The sequence below is a fragment of the Somniosus microcephalus genome, chromosome 19, assembly GCF_052327205.1.
Source record: "Somniosus microcephalus isolate GS21.2 chromosome 19, FLI_Smic_1.0, whole genome shotgun sequence".
Taxonomy (NCBI): domain Eukaryota; kingdom Metazoa; phylum Chordata; class Chondrichthyes; order Squaliformes; family Somniosidae; genus Somniosus; species Somniosus microcephalus.
Window position 1 is genome coordinate 35,341,721 of NC_141005.1, and position 17,707 is coordinate 35,359,427.

Below are 17,707 nucleotides of genomic sequence, written 5' to 3' on the forward strand. Positions count from 1 at the left end.
TAAAAGAGAAGAGAATGTCAAAGTTACACATCATAATCCTTTTATAAATCAAGTAAGTAGCTGTCATTTTAGCAATGTGCTTTCAAATTTAAGTTAGACATCAATTATACAAAATCAGAAAGCGGTGCGTTTAGTTTCTGTTGCTTGGTACACAGCAGCACTTGGTTGTGAATTTATATGTGATCTCATATGGAACATTGAACTGATTAATATTTACTTGCTGATAAGTAAACAATGTACAGTAGCTGACCACGCCCCACGCCCCAGGAAGGTGTCAGCCGTGGCTCAGTGGGTAGCACTCTCGCCTCTGAGTAAGAAGTCTGTGGGTTCAAGTCCCGCTCCAGAGACTTGAGCACAAAATCTAGGGCTGACAGCTCAGCGCTCGTATGGAGGGAGTGCTGCACTGTTGGAGGTGCCATCTTTCGGATGAGACGTTAAACCGAGGTCCCGTCGGCTCTCTCAGGTGGACGTATAAGATTCCATGGCACTATTTCAAAGAGCAGGGAAGTTATCCCCAGTGTCCTAGCCAATATTTATCCCTCAATCAACATCACCAAAACAGATTACCTGGTCATTAACCCATTGCTGTTTGTGGGAGCTTGCTGTGCACATATTGACTGCCGCATTTCCTCCATTACAACAGTGACTAGACTTCAAAAGTACTTCATTGGCTGTGAAGCACTTTGGGATGTCCTGAAGTTGTAAAAGGTGCTATATAAATACAAGTTCTTTCTTTGAATTGATTCTGTTTGTAAATGAACTTGAGCAGAACCAACAATCAGAGGCATGTTGCAGGGCCGGAGCATGAATACATGATGTAAGCTGCTCGAGCTTTGAACTCCTGGATCACGATCATCACCTGAAGTGTGTTAACGCTTTGAAACATACTGTTAAGTAGTTTTTGATTCTACATAATATATAAACAGGGTAAAAAAAAATCTGGCGGTGCCATTGGACCAATACTGCATCCTAAATCCCAGAGGTGGAGTCATTAACATACAGGTAGGCACCTGTGCCTCGGGGATTGATTATCATTTGACTCTCTCATTGTGGGGGCCACAAGTGGCCCAGTACAGTGCCCACATCTGCTTTCCGCAGACTTGGCTACTGCTGGGCCTCTCGCAGTAGTATCTGGAGGGATACTCGCCATAGCCCAGGAATGCCCACAGACACCCCCCCCCCCCCCAAACTGCTGTCGGGACACGGGGTTGCAGGCAGGTGAAGCAGCCGTCCACTCAGTCAGATTTTGCCACTTGTGACCTGAAAAGTTGGAAACCCAGTAGTCCGCATACTGCCCCAATTTCCAGTGCTTCCAATTCAGCTGCACCAGAATTATGCCCCAAGAATATATCTTCATGTGTCAGAAGGTTATTTTCCCGTCTGCGGCATCATAGCCGTACCCAATCCTATCCTCTCACGATGTTTGAACATTCGCAGTGATCTGGAGCAGAGGTGCTGGCGGGTTTTCCCCTCCCTACTCCAGCAGTATGGAAAGCAATTCAATGAACCTGTATGGTTCTGCTCCACACTGCGGAACGTTTCCCACATTACAACATTACAACTTCAAAAGTACGTCATTGGCTGTAAAGCGCTTTGGGACACCCTGAGGTCGTGAAAGGCGCTATATAAATGCAAGTCTTTCTTTTCTTTTTCACTGAGCAAATAAATAAACTAAATGAGCCAGCAGAAGGGGTTTGGGAGTGGGTTTTTTTCAATGAAAGATTTGTTGGAACCATGGCGACGCAGGGGGAATGGACGTTCTAGATAAGCAGCTTAACAGTGAGTTAAAGTTGACTGGAGGAAGTGGTTGCCTTGTTATGATAATGAGAGCAGATTGGCCATTTTATGGCATTATAAAGGAAGGGAACATATCATGTGACTTATTGTAAGGTTTTAAATAGAGAATCAGAAAAGGCTGAGAGTGCGTTAAGAGACTGAAACACATTTGAGGGGTTTGGGTGATATTTTAAACTATGTCAGCGAGTGAATTTAAACAGTCGTGTTAAACAAACACATGCACCACATCTGTGCAACACACTTCCATTTGCAATTTTCTGTTGCCATTTTCAGAACTGTACTATTTCAGTTTTACTATCAGAGTTCCAACCTTGACACCACCAATGATTCTACTGTCCACCAGACACTTCCATTTTTGTCACTAAGTTTTAGCCACACAGCTCTTCATCATGGCACAGGAAGGGGAGGTTATAACTCTATAATACCAGACCAGGGTCAGAATAGGGTTGGGTTTTTTGTTTTTCCCCCTTACCCTTGTTCTGTTCCTTTTTAAATGCTGTTCATTTGTAATATTTTCCAGCTCTGAGCAAACTTCCTGTCTGCTCTCTCCATAAGTGCTGCCTAACCTGCTGTTTCCAGTGTTTTCTATTTCTGTTTCAGGGTAGGGTTTCACTGAGACTTTTTACTTAGACTGTCATACAGAAGAGTCCTGTATAGAGTATCTTATGCAACTGTTCTCAAATTTAAAATTCTCATGTTCAAATCCCTCGCCCCTCCCTATCTCTGTAACCTCCTCCAGACATATAACCCTCCGAGAACTCTGTGTTCCTCCACTTCTGGTCTCTTAAGCATCACACTTCCATCGTCTCACCTGTGACGGCTGTGCCTTCAGCCATCTGGGCTCTAAACTCTCGAATTCCCTCCTTAAACCTCTCCGCCTCTCTCTCCTCCTTTAAGACTCTCCTTAAAACCTACCTCTTTGACCAAGCTTTTAGCCACCACCTCCCTTAATAATGTCTTCTTTGGCTCGGTGTCAACTTTTGTCTGATTACGCTCCTGTGAGGTGCCTTGGGAGGTTTCCATACATTAAAGGCACTATATAATTGCAAGTTGTTGTTGTGCATGATGTACACTAGTTCATTCTGTTTCTTGCTCTGATTCCTGAAAAATACCAATTTTATGTGCGTGTGGTTCAAAGTTCAACAGATACGATATCACAATGAATGGCTGTCAGTGCTAACAACACACAAAGGCCGTGGATGTCATTTGCAGGGATTTCAAAGTGCTAAAGGAATGCATATTGGCAACGAATACATGGCAGCATTTCAAACCACCAGCCCTGGTGATGTAAACTGTACAGCTCTCAGTTTATAGTGCCATCTGAAGGACTTTGTTTCTTGTTTGTAATTATCTTGTGATTACACGACAGCTGTCATGAGCAGAAAACAGGCAGCCTTCACAGTGTAATAAAGATGATAACGTCTCCACTGTCACAGGCCTCCAGGTACAGAAATGTAATAATTTATTAATTCGTTATATTCTGTTCTATTCTATCTCTTATTATGTTCAAGAGAGCACTAGAGGGTACAGAGGAGATTAATGAGAATGTTGCCTGGACTGGAGAATTATAGCTACGAGGAAAGGCTGGATAGGCTGGGTTTGTTTTCTTTGGAACAGAGGAGGCTGAGGGGAGACCTTATTGAGGTGTATAAAATTATGAGGGGCATAGATAGAGTGGACAGGAAGGACCTATTTCCCTTAGCAGAGAGGGGTCAACAACCAGGGGCGTAGATTTAAAGTAATTGGTAGGAGGTTTAATGGGGATATGAAGGGAAATTTCTTCACCCAGAGGGTGGTTGGGGTCTGGAACTCACTGCCTGAAAGGGTGTTAGAGGCAGAAACCCTCACCACATTTAAAAAGTGCTTGGATGCGCACTTGAAGTGCCGTAACCTACAGGGCTACGGACCAAGAGCTGGAAAGTGGGATTAGGCTGGGTAGCTTTTTGTCGGCTGGCACGGACACGATGGGCCGAATGGCCTCCTTCCATGCTGTAAATTTCTATGATTCGATGAGTCAAACATCTTATGATGCTTCTCACCAACCTGCAATTGCTGAAATCAGAATATAAAAAGTCAGACATTACCATTTTAAACAACAATCCTTTGAAATGCCTCATGGTTCAATTTTGACTTAAGTGTGAAAAGTACACTAAGCCACACTGTGGCCACAAAGGAGTTGCAGATAAGCAAGCTGATTAAATAATGTGCTTAAGAAATGATCTGCCCATGGCACCCACCATTTACATTCCAATGCCGTAATAGCTTTTACATGTACTGCTGCAGGAAGCTAAAGGTTTATAAACAATTGCAGCCAGACGGGATTTAACGTCCAACCCAGAGCCTTGTGACTGCTCAGATCACAACCTTGACTGATATTCGATGGAGGCGTGTTTCACTGTTTCTTTATTGGGACATCAATCTCCGTGCCAGGAGGCTTGTAAGGGCAGAATATTGGAAAAGTCATTATCTGTGTAATCTGCTCATCACAGATGTCAAGTAAAAGCAAGAAAACTACAAGCACGACAACAAGTAGCTGCAGTTACAGTCAAGTGATTCTGATGGCACCATCAATTGCAAAGCCTTAGAGTATACATCAGGGCCTGTTTGAAATGCTGCCTTGTAATCATTGCGACATAAACTGAATTTCTGTTGTGTGACAAAATAGGTAAAATCTCTAAATTATCGGGACGGCATTTCCAGCAGGACCTGGTGCTCGCAGGGAGCAAAGCTCAGATAGTTACAGGCGCATACCCCATAATTCTTTATTGATTATTCTTAAATCACGGGAAGCATAGCCACGAGTTCCTGAGCCCTACTCCCTACTATCGCTGCTCTGTACTGAATTACCCCTTCTATTTTTTATAGGATTTTAGATAAACAGGGTTTACGTGAATTCAAAATCGACATCAGGTATCCTGCCAGAAGTGACAGGTGACGTACAATGCATCTGTCCATATACGAGTGGGTGTATGGTAATGATGTTCAAATGATAGAAATATTTTCCATCATTTGTGCCATAGCAACGCTATGAGCTGCTATGACAGTGGGAGTGGGGGTGGAAGATATTTAAAATGTAAAGACTGGGCACAGGGCACATGGATACCAGTGCATTACACCGTGAATAAGATGTAATTGCTAGTCCCAAGGCACGTATCGGAGGGATCAGTTTCGATGCACAAGAGACTCATTCTGCTTGTGGAAACTGCCTTTTTGCAGTAAACATAAGTTAAACATGTAAGTTAAACACCACACGTTAGAAAGGATGTCAAGGTTTGGGAGAGGGTGCAAAGGAGATTCACTAGAATGGTACCAAGAATGAGGAGTTTCAGTTATCTGGAGAGACTAGAGAAGCTGGGATTGTTCTCCTGAGAGCAGAGAAGGTTAAGGGGAGATTTAATAGAGGTGTTCCAATTATATGGAGTTTTGATAGAATACATAGGGAGAAACTGTTTCCACTGGCAGGTAGGTCGGTAACCAGGGGACACACATTTAAAATAATTGGCAAACAAGCCAAGGGGAAGATGAGGAAAAAAATTTTACTCAGCAAGTTGTTATGATCTGGAATGCATTGCCTGAAAGGGTGGTGGAAGCAGATTCAACAGTAACTTTCAAAAGAGAATTGGATTTTTATTTAAAAAGGAAAAACTTGCAGGGCTATCGGGAAAGAGCAGGAGAGTGGGACTAATTGGTAGCTCCTTCAGAGAGCTAGCATAGGCATGATGGGCCAAATGGCCTCCTTCTGTGCTGTATGGTTCTATGTTGGGAGGCCACTCTCCTCCTGACAGACAGTTGCTGTTGGTAAATGATTGCTGAGAAGTTTACAGCCCAGACTGTTGTGGCACATTATCTGAAGGAGGAAATGCAGTGGCAGTGGCTAGACACCCTAAAACACAGTGTTAAAGTAACTGAAAACTCATTCACCTCTTAAATTACAGTAATACATTTATTATAGAAATGGCCTTAAATCATTGAAAAACAGGTTCAGAAAATTAAATTGTGGATTCTTATTCTGCTTTCCATTTAAGCTAAAATTCACTTGTGATGAAATATTCCATTCATCACTCATCAGTATTTCTCTGCCTGTGACTGTGGTTGGTTTCAGTTTCATTTCCATTGTATTGTACTGTGTGTAGGGCTCCGCCCATACCTGGCTCCTATGTAAGCTGGCCCAGCCTGCAGCACATCCAGTACGGCAGACCTCTGGATGGAAGATACATTCTCCTCTGTGTGTTACCTTCTAAGTCAATAAAAGCCTTGTTTTGTTTCACTAACATCGAGTCTCGGATTTATTGAGGCACATCAATTTTATTGACTTAATTTTCAACACAATGGATCAACTCTTGAAACCCGAATGTTTGGATTTGGACCAGCATGCTTCGGACGCATCGGCACGCTTCGGACACTGGTTTATGTGTATGGAATTCTTCTTGGACAATTCCGCAGCCGTCAAAGGCGCTACGGACGCTGCGAGTATGAAACTCGGAATTCTGCGGAATTGGGTAAGCCACCAGGTTTACCCCCTCATCCAAGACGCCGACACGTACCCGGCCGCCTGCGACATCTTAAAGGCGCATTACCAGCAGCCTACGAATGAGGTGTATGCTAGGCATCTGCTCGCTACTCGCGCACAGCGACCTGGGGAATCGGTGGAGGAGTTCCTAGGCACCCTGAAAACGCTTGGCAAAGACTGCAAGTGCCAAGATGTAAAAGCCGCAGTGTACACTGACGAGCTTGTTCGTGATGCCTTTATCACAGGCCTCAGCTCCACTTACATCCGGCAGAGACTGCTGGAAAAAACGGGATTGGACCTGAAACAGGCTGCGGACACAGCACGATCCCTGGATGTGGCCCAGAGAAACTCGGACGCCTACTCTTCAGCCCGCGCCGTCCACGCTGCCACGTGTGCACCAAGGGCGCCGCCATCTTGGAAGGCATCTTCCCCGCCCGGCAGCCCGACACCGTCGGGGCCCCGCTCTCCCCCCAGAAGCCCTACGACAGCCGCGACGCGTCGGGGACCTAACTGCTACTTCTACGGGCAGCCGAAGCACACCAGAAACCTGTGCCCGGTGAAAGGCACCACCTGCTTTAAGTGCGGTAAGAAGGAGCACTTCGGGAAGGTGAGCAGAGGGAACCCCGCCGGAAAACCCGCCACCGCCGCGTGTGCACCGTGGGAGCGGCCATCTTGGACGCCATCTTGCCCGACCTCGTGGGGTCCGCCATCTTGTGAGCAGACAGCGTGGACGCCATCTTGTCTCGATCAGGGCCCTACAGTGGCATCGGTCACAGTGGACCAGACCAGGCCGCACCCGCTATCCAAATCAATGGTGGACATCGAGGTAAACGGGTGCAGGGTTAAATGTTTAATTGACAGTGGAAGCACGGAGAGTTTTATCCACCCTGAACTGGTACAACAACTCTCCCTAAAGGTGGTCCCTACTCGGGGTACCATCTCCATGGCTGATAAAACCCAGACATCGACCATTATGGGTTACTGCACGGTACAATTGTCCGTTAACGGAACTGTATACGATAATTTTAAAGTATTAATCATGAAGAATCTATGTGCGAGCGTGATCTTGGGCCTGGATTTCCAGTGCTACCACCAAAGCATCACGCTCAATTACGGTGGGTCCCAGCCGCCCCTCACAGTGTGCGGTCTGGCTACCCTGAAGGTAAAGCCGCCTTCGCTATTCGCGAACCTTACCCCTAACTGCCGGCCAATAGCGACCAAAAGCAGGAGGTACAGCTGGGAGGACAGGCGGTTTATCGCGACCGAGGTAGACAGGCTCCTGAAAGAGCGCATTATTGAACGCAGCAATAGCCCGTGGTGGTAAGGGGTAGCGAGAAGAAACGGATGGTGATCGACGATAGCCAAACGATCAACAGGTACACCCAACTAGACGCCTACCCGCTACCCCGCATATCAGAAATGGTGAACCAAATCGCCCAATACCGGGTGTTCTCCACCATCGACCTCAAGTCAGCGTACCACCAGCTCCCTATCAGACCAGAGGACCGCCCATACACCGCCTTCGAGGCGAACGGACGCCTCTACCAATTCCTCAGAGTCCCCTTTGGGGTGACGAATGGGGTCTCGGTCTTCCAGAGGGAGATGGACCGCATGGTCGATGACCACCACTTGCAGGCAACCTTCCCCTACCTCGACAACGTCACCATCTGCGGTCACAACCAGCAGGATCACGACTCGAACCTCGAGAGGTTCCTGAAAACCGCACAAAAACTCAACCTCACCTACAACGAGGACAAGTGCGTTTACAACACCACGCGCCTCTGCATACTAGGCAGCGTGGTGGAGAATGGGGAAATCGGACCAGACCCCAACCGATTGCGCCCCCTACGGGAGCTGCCCCTGCCCAACACTCCCAAAGCCCTGAAAAAGGTGCCTGGGGTTATTTTCTTATTATTCCCAATGGGTCCCCAACTACTCCGACAAAGCCCGCCCCCTCTTGAAAGCATCCTCTTTTCCGCTCTCTGCTGAGGCGCATGCCGCCTTCAAAAGCATTAAGCAGGATATTGAGCGGGCCACGCTACAGGCAGTGGACGAGAACACTCCCTTTCAAGTGGAAAGTGATGCGTCTGACTTTGCCTTGGCGGCCACCCTCAACCAGGCGGGGCGGCCCGTAGCTTTCTTCTCGAGGACCCTCCAAGGGCCCGAGATCAGACACTCCTCCGTAGGAAAGGAGGCCCAAGCCATCGTGGAGGCAGTGCGCCACTGGCGCCACTACCTAGCCGGCAAACGCTTCACCCTACTTACCGACCAACGGTCGGTAGCGTTTATGTTCAATAATAAACAGAGGGGGGAAGATTAAAAATGATAAGATTCTTAGGTGGCGGATCGAGCTCTCCACCTTCGATTATGACATCATTTACCGGCCAGGGGCCCTTAACGAATCCCCCGACGCCCTCTCGCGAGGGATGTGTGCCAGCGCCACCGGGGATCGGCTACAGACCCTCCACAATGACCTCTGCCACCCAGGGGTCACGCGGCTGTTCCACTTCATAAAGTCCCGCAACTTACTCTACTCGATTGAGGAAGTTCGGTCCCTGACGAGGAACTGTCGCACTTGCGCTGAGTGCAAGCCTCGGTTCTACCGCCCAGATAGAGCCCACTTAATCAAAGCTACACGGCCCTTTGAGCGGCTGAGCTTAGATTTCAAGGGCCCCCTCCCGTCCGTCGACCGCAATGTTTACTTCCTGAAATCACCCCCTGTGGGATTTCCCAGCCGTTAAACATTAACAGGGGAGATTTTCCTGAGCCTGTGCCCAGATGTATTTCATTGCCTGGGTGCAGCGAAGATCAGTTAAGACGGTGGGTTCCATTCGCGGTGCCTAGACAGTCCAGTGTGCCCAGGTACCCATCCAGGAAAATCTCCCCAAATATTACTGTGATTTCACACTTCCACTAATATTTTCTAGCTTTTCCCATTTGAGAACTCTGATTTATTTTGCATTTTGATCCTCAGTTTTTTTGATCTTTCACTAACTTTTGCCAAGGTTCCCTCTTAAAAAACAAACCGCCTGTTTACTCAAAGGCAGATAGCAACAGTCAAGACAGGCCGTACCTAACAGTCAGTGTCATTTAGTGAGTCATTAAATTCTATGGCTAACATTGATTTAATAAGTAAGCAACATTGTAAACGTATTGTCTCACTGCCAACAAGTTAGTAGGAATCCAAAAAAGACTTCCCATTAAATTTCCCTAATATTTATAGTTTTTTAAAGTTAATTTTGATTAGCCTTCAACCAGTTTAAATTCCAAACACCAGGATTGTTGGTTTTTGAACCATAGCAGTTCTGGCTGGCACAGTGGCCTGGATCACAGAAACAACACTGCACTGTGCCACAGCACAGGCTTGTCCTGTAAACCCCCCACACAGGGGGCAGGATATTAACTTGGAGGCGGGTAGCGAGCGGGGGAGGGGGGCTGGATTGTGGTTGGGAAACCCAGGAGAACAGGTTTCCCTCAGGCCCTGCCGAATTTAACAGCGAGGCCGGATTAACTTTTTTCTCTGTTTCCCGCCTGCAGTTAGCCAGACCGAGAGGCTGGCTGGCTGTCGAGCGCGTAGCCCTGCGGCACCAGGCCACAGCCAGGGAGCAGAGAGGAGGGAGGGAGGATTGGAGGGGGTTGGATGACCGGGATCGGAGAAGGTGGGATTGGATGGGGGTCGGAAGGCTGGGATCAAAGGAGACCAGGATTGGGGATACCAGAAGGCCGGAGGAGCGGTCAAAGATCAGGGCTGGGGATTGGAAGGCTGAGGGTGGGGGGGGTTGAAGATCGGGGGCTGGAGATTTGGGGCCTCATTTGGGGGGGGGGGGGCAGTCGGAGGCCTCATAGAGGTGGTTGGAGGCCGGGGGGGGCAAAGGTCGGATGCCTCGTTGAGGGGGGGGATAGAGGAAGGTCGGAGGGGGAAAGCAGAAGGGCTGGAGAGGTGTCCAATTGCGGGGGATTGACGAGACAGGGACACTGGATCCAGCAGGTAAGTGGAAAGGCGCTTACCTCTTGGATCCAGCAGACCTCACTTCCGTTTAGCTGCCGGGTTCCCTGTGGCCCAGGAAACTCGGCAGCCCAGAGTTAAATTTAAAATGGTGCTTCAAAAAGAGCCACGCAGCCTCATTATGATATTTAAAGTGCCAACCCGCCTCCCCATCCCGCCTCCATTAAAAGCGAAAGTGGGCGGGTTGGAGGCGAGTTGGGGGTCGGGATTGAGATCTCTAACACTTTAACCTCCCACTGGACCCAAACCCGCCAGTTTCTTGGGGTTAAAATTTTCCCCCAGGGAGTTTAAGAATGAAGACCAGTTTGATTTATCACCAAGAGGCAAAGACTGAAAATCAGTGGGATAGTCTCCAGAGGGCGACCTCACGCACCTCCTAACAAGCTGCCATTAGGCAGCAGCATCGGTTGAGTCCTGTCATTGAGCGAGGGATGGTGTGTAACATGGGGAGGCACTCCCGATATCTTTCCCTCCATCACTGCCAGATTTATTCTGGGTGATGACAGTTCTAGTGCTGATCAAAATTGTTCAAGAAGTTAATTCTAAGAACCACAACAATATTAAATTGATCTTTCCTTTGGATGCACCTGGATATTTGACCAGTTACTTCCTATACCACCTATCATTTCACATTAACCATCACTTTAAACTGGCAAGATAGGTGATCCTAACGCTAATCAAACCAGTATCTCTTGTTCATTTCTTCACGCAATGTGTGTGTAGTTTGTAACTGCAGATAATTTTGGAGATATCACCTGTTCCGCTAACCAAGTCAGCCACTAGTGCCACCAACGTAGGCCATTGGTATCCTTCCTAAGGTCACAGGTCATTCTTGTTCAGTGCTGCCATTATCATTCCTAATGCCGCCATAGCTTGCTTCTTCATGGCCATCACTTCACTTCTTAAAGCCACAGTTCCAAACTGTAAGGGAGTTCTAAGGGAACGGTAGCATAGCGGTTATGGTACTGGACTAGTAATTCAGAGGGCCTGGACTTAATGATCTCGGGGGAACATGAGTTCAAATCCCACCATGGCAGCTGGGGAATTTAAATTCAATTAAATGAATCTGGAATTTAAAAAAAAGCTAGTATCAGTAATGTTGACCTTGAAATTACTAGATTTTCGTAAAAACCCATCCGGTTTACTAATGTCCTTTTGGGAAGGAAATCTGCCGTCCTTGCTTGGTCTGGCCTATATGTGACTCCAAACCCACTGCAATGTGGTTGACTCTTAACTGCCCTCTGAAATGGCCCAGCAAGCTAAGTTGTTCAAGGGCAATTAGGGATGTACAATAAATGCTGGCCTTGCCAGTGATGCCCACATCCTGTGAACGAATACAATAAACACTCTCCCTCCACACAAGTTCAACTGGTATGAAAATTCCAAAGAAAAATTCACTACTGGGGAGATGCATCACTCTCAACAATTATAATACATGGCATTTTGGGGTCTTGGCCAAATATTAACCAGAACATTTATTTCCATCTGAATTCCCAATTTCTCCACTTGCATAAGCATCAATTCTGCAGTGCTATATATACTATTGCAAAGTTCAATGATGTAAACATACTGAAATTCTGTCATTTAAACTACATTCAATAAAAACGCCCTGAGAAATGCTATTATAGTCAAAGAGGCTGAAACTCCTTAATACAACAGATCTCTTGACAGAGCCATTCCGTCATGGCATATATGGATTTAATTATAAAAGGGTTTCATTTAATTTGGAACAAATATTACTGCTTCTAATTAGATTATTCAGTACCTTTTTTGTTTAAAAGAACACCTGATATACTAACGAGTATTCATTTCAACATGCCCAATTCCTCTAGGTGAGTAACTTGTGGAGGCGCAGAGGAAATGGTAAAACCCAAATTTGACAAAAGACTTTTCAAAGTGGACAAAAAACCCAGTCAAACAAACCTTTACCAGAGAAATCAATACAAATTAATACATTGTGTAGGTGAAAAATCTAACAAGGTCAATGGTTGACAGAAATATTTCTGCCAAATGCTGCAGTCAGTTTTACATCAGTGCATTCTTAGCCATGGAAAATCTGATGGAAACGACTTCAAAGTTATGAATCATTTACTTCCTACATTAGCAACATAAAACTTAAAGTTATGTTGTGCAATTATTAAGACACAGGATTGTATGAAATTCCTTTGAAATCGATGGAACGAAAATCAGGCGGGTTCTATAAAAGGTGGGCGATCCCCTCCACCAGGTTATCACCCAGGCAGTGAAATTGGAAATGAAAGCCTGACAGAAGGTGGGTCAACAGGAAGCCCATTGAAACCTGACAAACCTCGTCCAGAAACAAATCAGATGGCTTGATCTTATGACAATTCAGGTTGAAAGTCAAGCATTCAACCACTTTCTAGTACTAGGCTGTCTGCACTTCCCTTATTTCTACTTTATATGTAGGATGGTGAACGCTTCCATATTTTACCACCCAAAATGATCTGATGACCTGTGAGGAACATCACTCGGTGTTGATCAACATGGATTTCCTCTGTGTGCTATGTCTAGCAAATTTGTAAATTCACTCTTTATAAATGAGTTTATGATGTCAACCTATTTTGCACACAGAGGAATTTGTCCCCAATATTGAAATTGTGAGCATTAAAACTTTTTAAAACTCCTTATGTATACACAAATACAAACATATTTTATTTACTCACACACACATGCACACATGAAGTAGTTGATCTCCCATGGCATTGCTCACAGGAAGTATGCTCATTTAGAAGGAGTGATAATGTTCTCACTTGGATTACTGTAGTTGAAACAATGGCCCAGAAATTCGGGTCGGAGGCTTCCCGCGGGTGCAAGCCCCCGACCTGCACTTACCTAGCGCGCCGGCCGTTGAGCTGTGGGCCTGCGTGGAATTCCGATCCTGGGCCTCCTCCAACTGCCGGCGCGCAGTGCTTGCGTATCCCAGGGGCGCAGTTAGTTCGATGCGTCCCCTGGGATCACGTGGGCCATGGAGAATGTTTCATTCATAAGTTTGACAGGAAGAGCTGTCAAATCTATAAATACTATAAGCCCCAAAACATCACTAAACCTCAAATAATTTTTTTTTTAAATCACATTTTTAAAATAAACTATAAATTACATGAAATAACTATTTTAAACAACAATTTAAATTTTTGAAAAAAATAATTACATTTTCTAACGGGGCTAAAAATAAACTTACCTTTCTTTAAAGTATTTAAAAATAATAAACCTATGGAAAAAATGTTTTAATTTTAATTAATTCACCACTTACCTTGTTAAAAGCAGGCCTTGCGCCTGCTTGCTGGAGACTTACCCTCCCGGAGAAACCTGCAAAAAAAACGTAAGTTCAATGCGCACACGCTGCCTCTCTGGTGCACGCGTTTGACTTCTGAACCCCTTCTTTCAGGGGAACGGAAGTGCCGGTTTCCCGCGCATGCGCGGTGCATGCACAAAACCGGCACTTTCGTTGGGCCTACGCATGAGTACCCCGTGCGTACTCACGCATTGGGACCCGAATATCTGGGCCAATGTGGCTTGTTGGAGCAGGTTATTTGGTTTATAAGGAATTGGGACAGGTGCGGCAATAGTTAAATGGGGTGGGAAGTGACTAATTGGATAAATGCTAATTAATAAGATGGAAAATATTTAGAACTTTTGCGGGGTAAGAAATAAGGAAACAACTTGCATTTATATAGTGTTTCACCACATTCTCAGAACCTCCCACAGCACTATACAACCAATGGATTACTTTTAAAATGAAGTCACCGTTGTTACCTAGCCAAATGCAGCAAGGTCTTACACATAGCAAAGCAATCATTTTTTTGGAGGTGGTGGTTGAGAAGTGTGGGCCAGGAAACTCCTTCCTCGTCTTTCAATAGTTTCAAGGGATCTTTGGTGTCTGAAGGACAGAGCCTCAGTTTAGTGACTCATCTGAAAGCGAGCACCTCTGGCAAGCCAGCATCCCTCAGTACTGCACTGCATATTGGGGCCCGAGCCGCCAATCTTCTGACTCAGTGAGTGTGCTACTAACTGTGATTTTGGGTAGTTGGCATTAGTATTAAAGGGGTGGTCGGCAGCAAGAGGTTGAGGGGTGGAGAAAGTAATGGGGCAGCAAATATTTGGGGGAACTGTAGTAGTGACAAGTGGGTGAGCAGGGAAGGATACTGACAATTTGGGCTGGTGACTAGAGAGAAAAAAAGACAGTGGAGTAAAAGAGTTGAGAAAAACAAACAAGGAAATCAGGGAAAAGGAATTAAAAAGAGAGAGAAAAGGACAGAGGGGACCAGGCCTTCAAAAAGGCAAGACCATGGGGAAAAGGTGAGTCAGAAGGTTGTGGGTTCAAGTCCCACTCCAGAGACTTGAGCACAAAAATCTGGGCTGACACTCCAGTGCAGTGCTGAAGGAAAGCTGTAATGGTGAAGGTGCAGTGTTTCGGATGAGACGTTAAACCGAGGCCCCGTCGGCTCTCTCAGGTGGAAGTAAAAGATCCCATGGCACTATTTTGAAGAAGAGCAGGGGAGTTATTTCTGGTGTCCTGACCAATATTTATCCCTCAATCAACATCACTAAAACAATCATTATCACATTGCTGTTTGTGGGAGCTTGCTATTCACAAATTGGCTGCCGCATTTCCTACATTCCAACAGCGACTACACTTCAAAAGTGGCTGTAAAGCACTTTGGGATGTCCTAAGGTCATGTTGTTTTTAAATCGGAGCCTCGCCACTGCTTTAATTCAGGGCTGCTCTCGGGCAACTCTTTATCCTCTCGCCAGTGACGCTGCTTTAATTCAAGGCTGCTCTCGGGCCGCTCTTTATCCTCTCGCTGCTGCTGTCGCCCTCAAGTTCTTCACCAGCGGATTCTTCCAGTCTGCAACAGGAGATATAGCTAACATCTTGCAGTTCGCCATCCATCGCTGCATCTGGGAGGTTACAGAGGCTCTCTACAGTAGGAGAAGGACTACATTTCCTTCCCCATCACCAGAGAGAAGCAGGACGAGCGTGCATGTGGCTTTGCCAGGATAGCGGGATTCCTCATGGTGCAGGGCGCCATTGACAGCACCCACGTGGCTTTGCGGGCACCGCATAACAATCCTGACATCTTCTGTAACCGCAAAGGCTTAACAGCACTTAACGTGCTGTTGGTGTGTGACCACAGACAGCAAATTCTCAATGTGAATGCCCACTATCCTGGCAGCAGCCACGGTGCCTTAATCCTGCGCCAGACCGGTGTTCCAGCACTCTTCCAGCCACCACATCAAGCTCGCGGCTGGCTGGTCCGAGACAAGGGGTATCCGCTCTCCATCTGGCTCATGACTCCCTTCCGCAGCCCCAACACTCCCGCCCAGCACTCATATAATGAGAGCCATGCTGCCACCAGGAACATTATTGAGTAGACCATCGGGGTGCTCAAGCAACGGTTCTGCTGCCTTGACTGCTCGGGAGGAGCCCTCCAGTAATCAGCTGAGTGGGTGTCTCATTTCGTCGTCGTCTGCTGCATGCTCCACAATTTGGCCATCCTGAGGGCCCAGCCCTTGCCACCAAGGATTGTGGGACCACCTCAGGAGGAGGAGGAGGAAGAGGAGGAGGACAAGGAAGTCATGGAGGAGGAGGAGGAGGAGAAAGAGGAAGACGAGGAGGACGAGGACGAGGAGTATGAGGAGGAACAGGAGCGAGGGAAGAGGCAGCCACTCAATTGGGCTTCTTGAAGACCGGTCTGTGACCGCCTCATCAGACTGCAGTTCGAATGAATTAAATCCCAAATCCCTGCTGCTCACCACATCCCCATCATTCCATCCGTCACAGGCCATATCACAGCGCAAAGCTGAAATGAGACACACCACAAAATAATCCAGACTAAATTAATAAATTTATCAATAATCAGTGAACACATATTTACAACAAAAATATTAACCATTCACCCTTGTGCAATCCCTTAGTGCCTGTCGTTACTGTGCCTTTGCCTACTCTAGTGCTCCTATGAAGTGTTGGCCCAGTGGCTGCAGCATGGCTGGTGGAAGGCTGCTGCGTGTTCGTGTGGGAGACTTCAGATGGCCTTGCAGGACTCCTTCGACCAGCTCTGGGCCTGGAAGGCCCGGCTGTAGATTGTACCACCTCAGCATGGGTGGCAGCAGTCTGGGATGGCTGGATGACAGGCAGCGACAAGGGCAATGGTGGAGTGCCAGCGGTGGGAGCAGGAATACTGTCATCCTGAGAGAGGACAGAAGGTTCCTGCTCCACTGACCCACTGCCACTCCCCCGGGGCAGCACCTCAGCATCCCCAGCAATCTGTTGGGGCACAGATTGCTGGCCTGCTGCAACACCGTGAAAGCCCCAGTTGACGGTGGTAGACCCAGCCACGATGGCAGCAGTCAGAGCTTGCGTGGCATCAAGCTGCGACTGTAAGGAGCAGTCTGAGATTGAATGGCACCATCCATAGACTGCATTACAGCACTAAGACAATGCGTCGCTTCCGCCTGTGCTGCACTGGAAGTTGCCAGATCGCCCATCACACGTGGCATCAGGTCTGGGTCACCACGGTCTCTCTGGGAGTCGACCATCCTTTCTAGACTGGAAATGATGGACTCCATGGTGTGCACAGAGCCTTGTGCAATGTTGGAGGCGGACTCCTCCACGCTCCTTACCATTGCTGACAGGCTCTCAGGCACCCTTGCCATTACACCTATCATCTCCATGTGCATGCCCATCACCCTTCTTCTAAAGGCCTCCCCATCGAGGTCCTCATCTGAGTCTTGTGCAGCAGAACTCGCGCGCAAACTCGCCCTCCGGGGAGCTGGCCCCGAGCTACCCTTTCCCCCTGGCCTTGCTGCAGTCCGCTCGTTCCTGGTGCATCACTCTGTACAGATCCCGCTACTATACTAGCCTCTAAAGAACGCGTAGTGCCAGTATCTGAGCTGGTGCCTGCGGGTGAGACATGCAGTGACGTAGTGTGTTCTTTCCTCCTCCTCTTCTCCCACCTCACTCGCTATGGTGCCCTCAGGAACAGGATGCTCAGGTTCTTGCTCAATATCTGAAAGCATAAAGACACAAGAGTCGGGTTAAGGTGAGGGGAGGGGGGCAGGAAGGGAGAAATGCATGCATACAGCATGATTAGCTGGAAAGCACAAAATGCTTGTGGGATGAGGGGGAAGTGGGATGCGAGAAGAAGGAGTAGGGATGAACATATCGTTGTTATCCCCAAGGGGGTCAATGTCACCGGTAGCCACGGCGCCCACCACCTGGCGCCCAATAATCTCCAGCACTCTATTTTCTAGTGTAGACAGTGGTTGGGTTTGGCTTGTCCCCCGCTTATGCACTCCTGCTCCCTTCTGTTGTGAGCCACCTTGGCCTGCAAGAGAAAGGAAAGTGTGTGAATGAGTGTGGAGCAATGTGTTTG

General features: G+C 47.4%; 1 protein-coding gene across 2 annotated transcripts in view; it reads right to left on the minus strand.

The window, feature by feature from the left end:
• Window positions 1-17,707, minus strand: part of rasal1a (RAS protein activator like 1a (GAP1 like)) — a 301,463-nt gene that overhangs the window by 120,400 nt on the left and 163,356 nt on the right. The gene's annotated exons all lie outside the window — the stretch shown is intronic.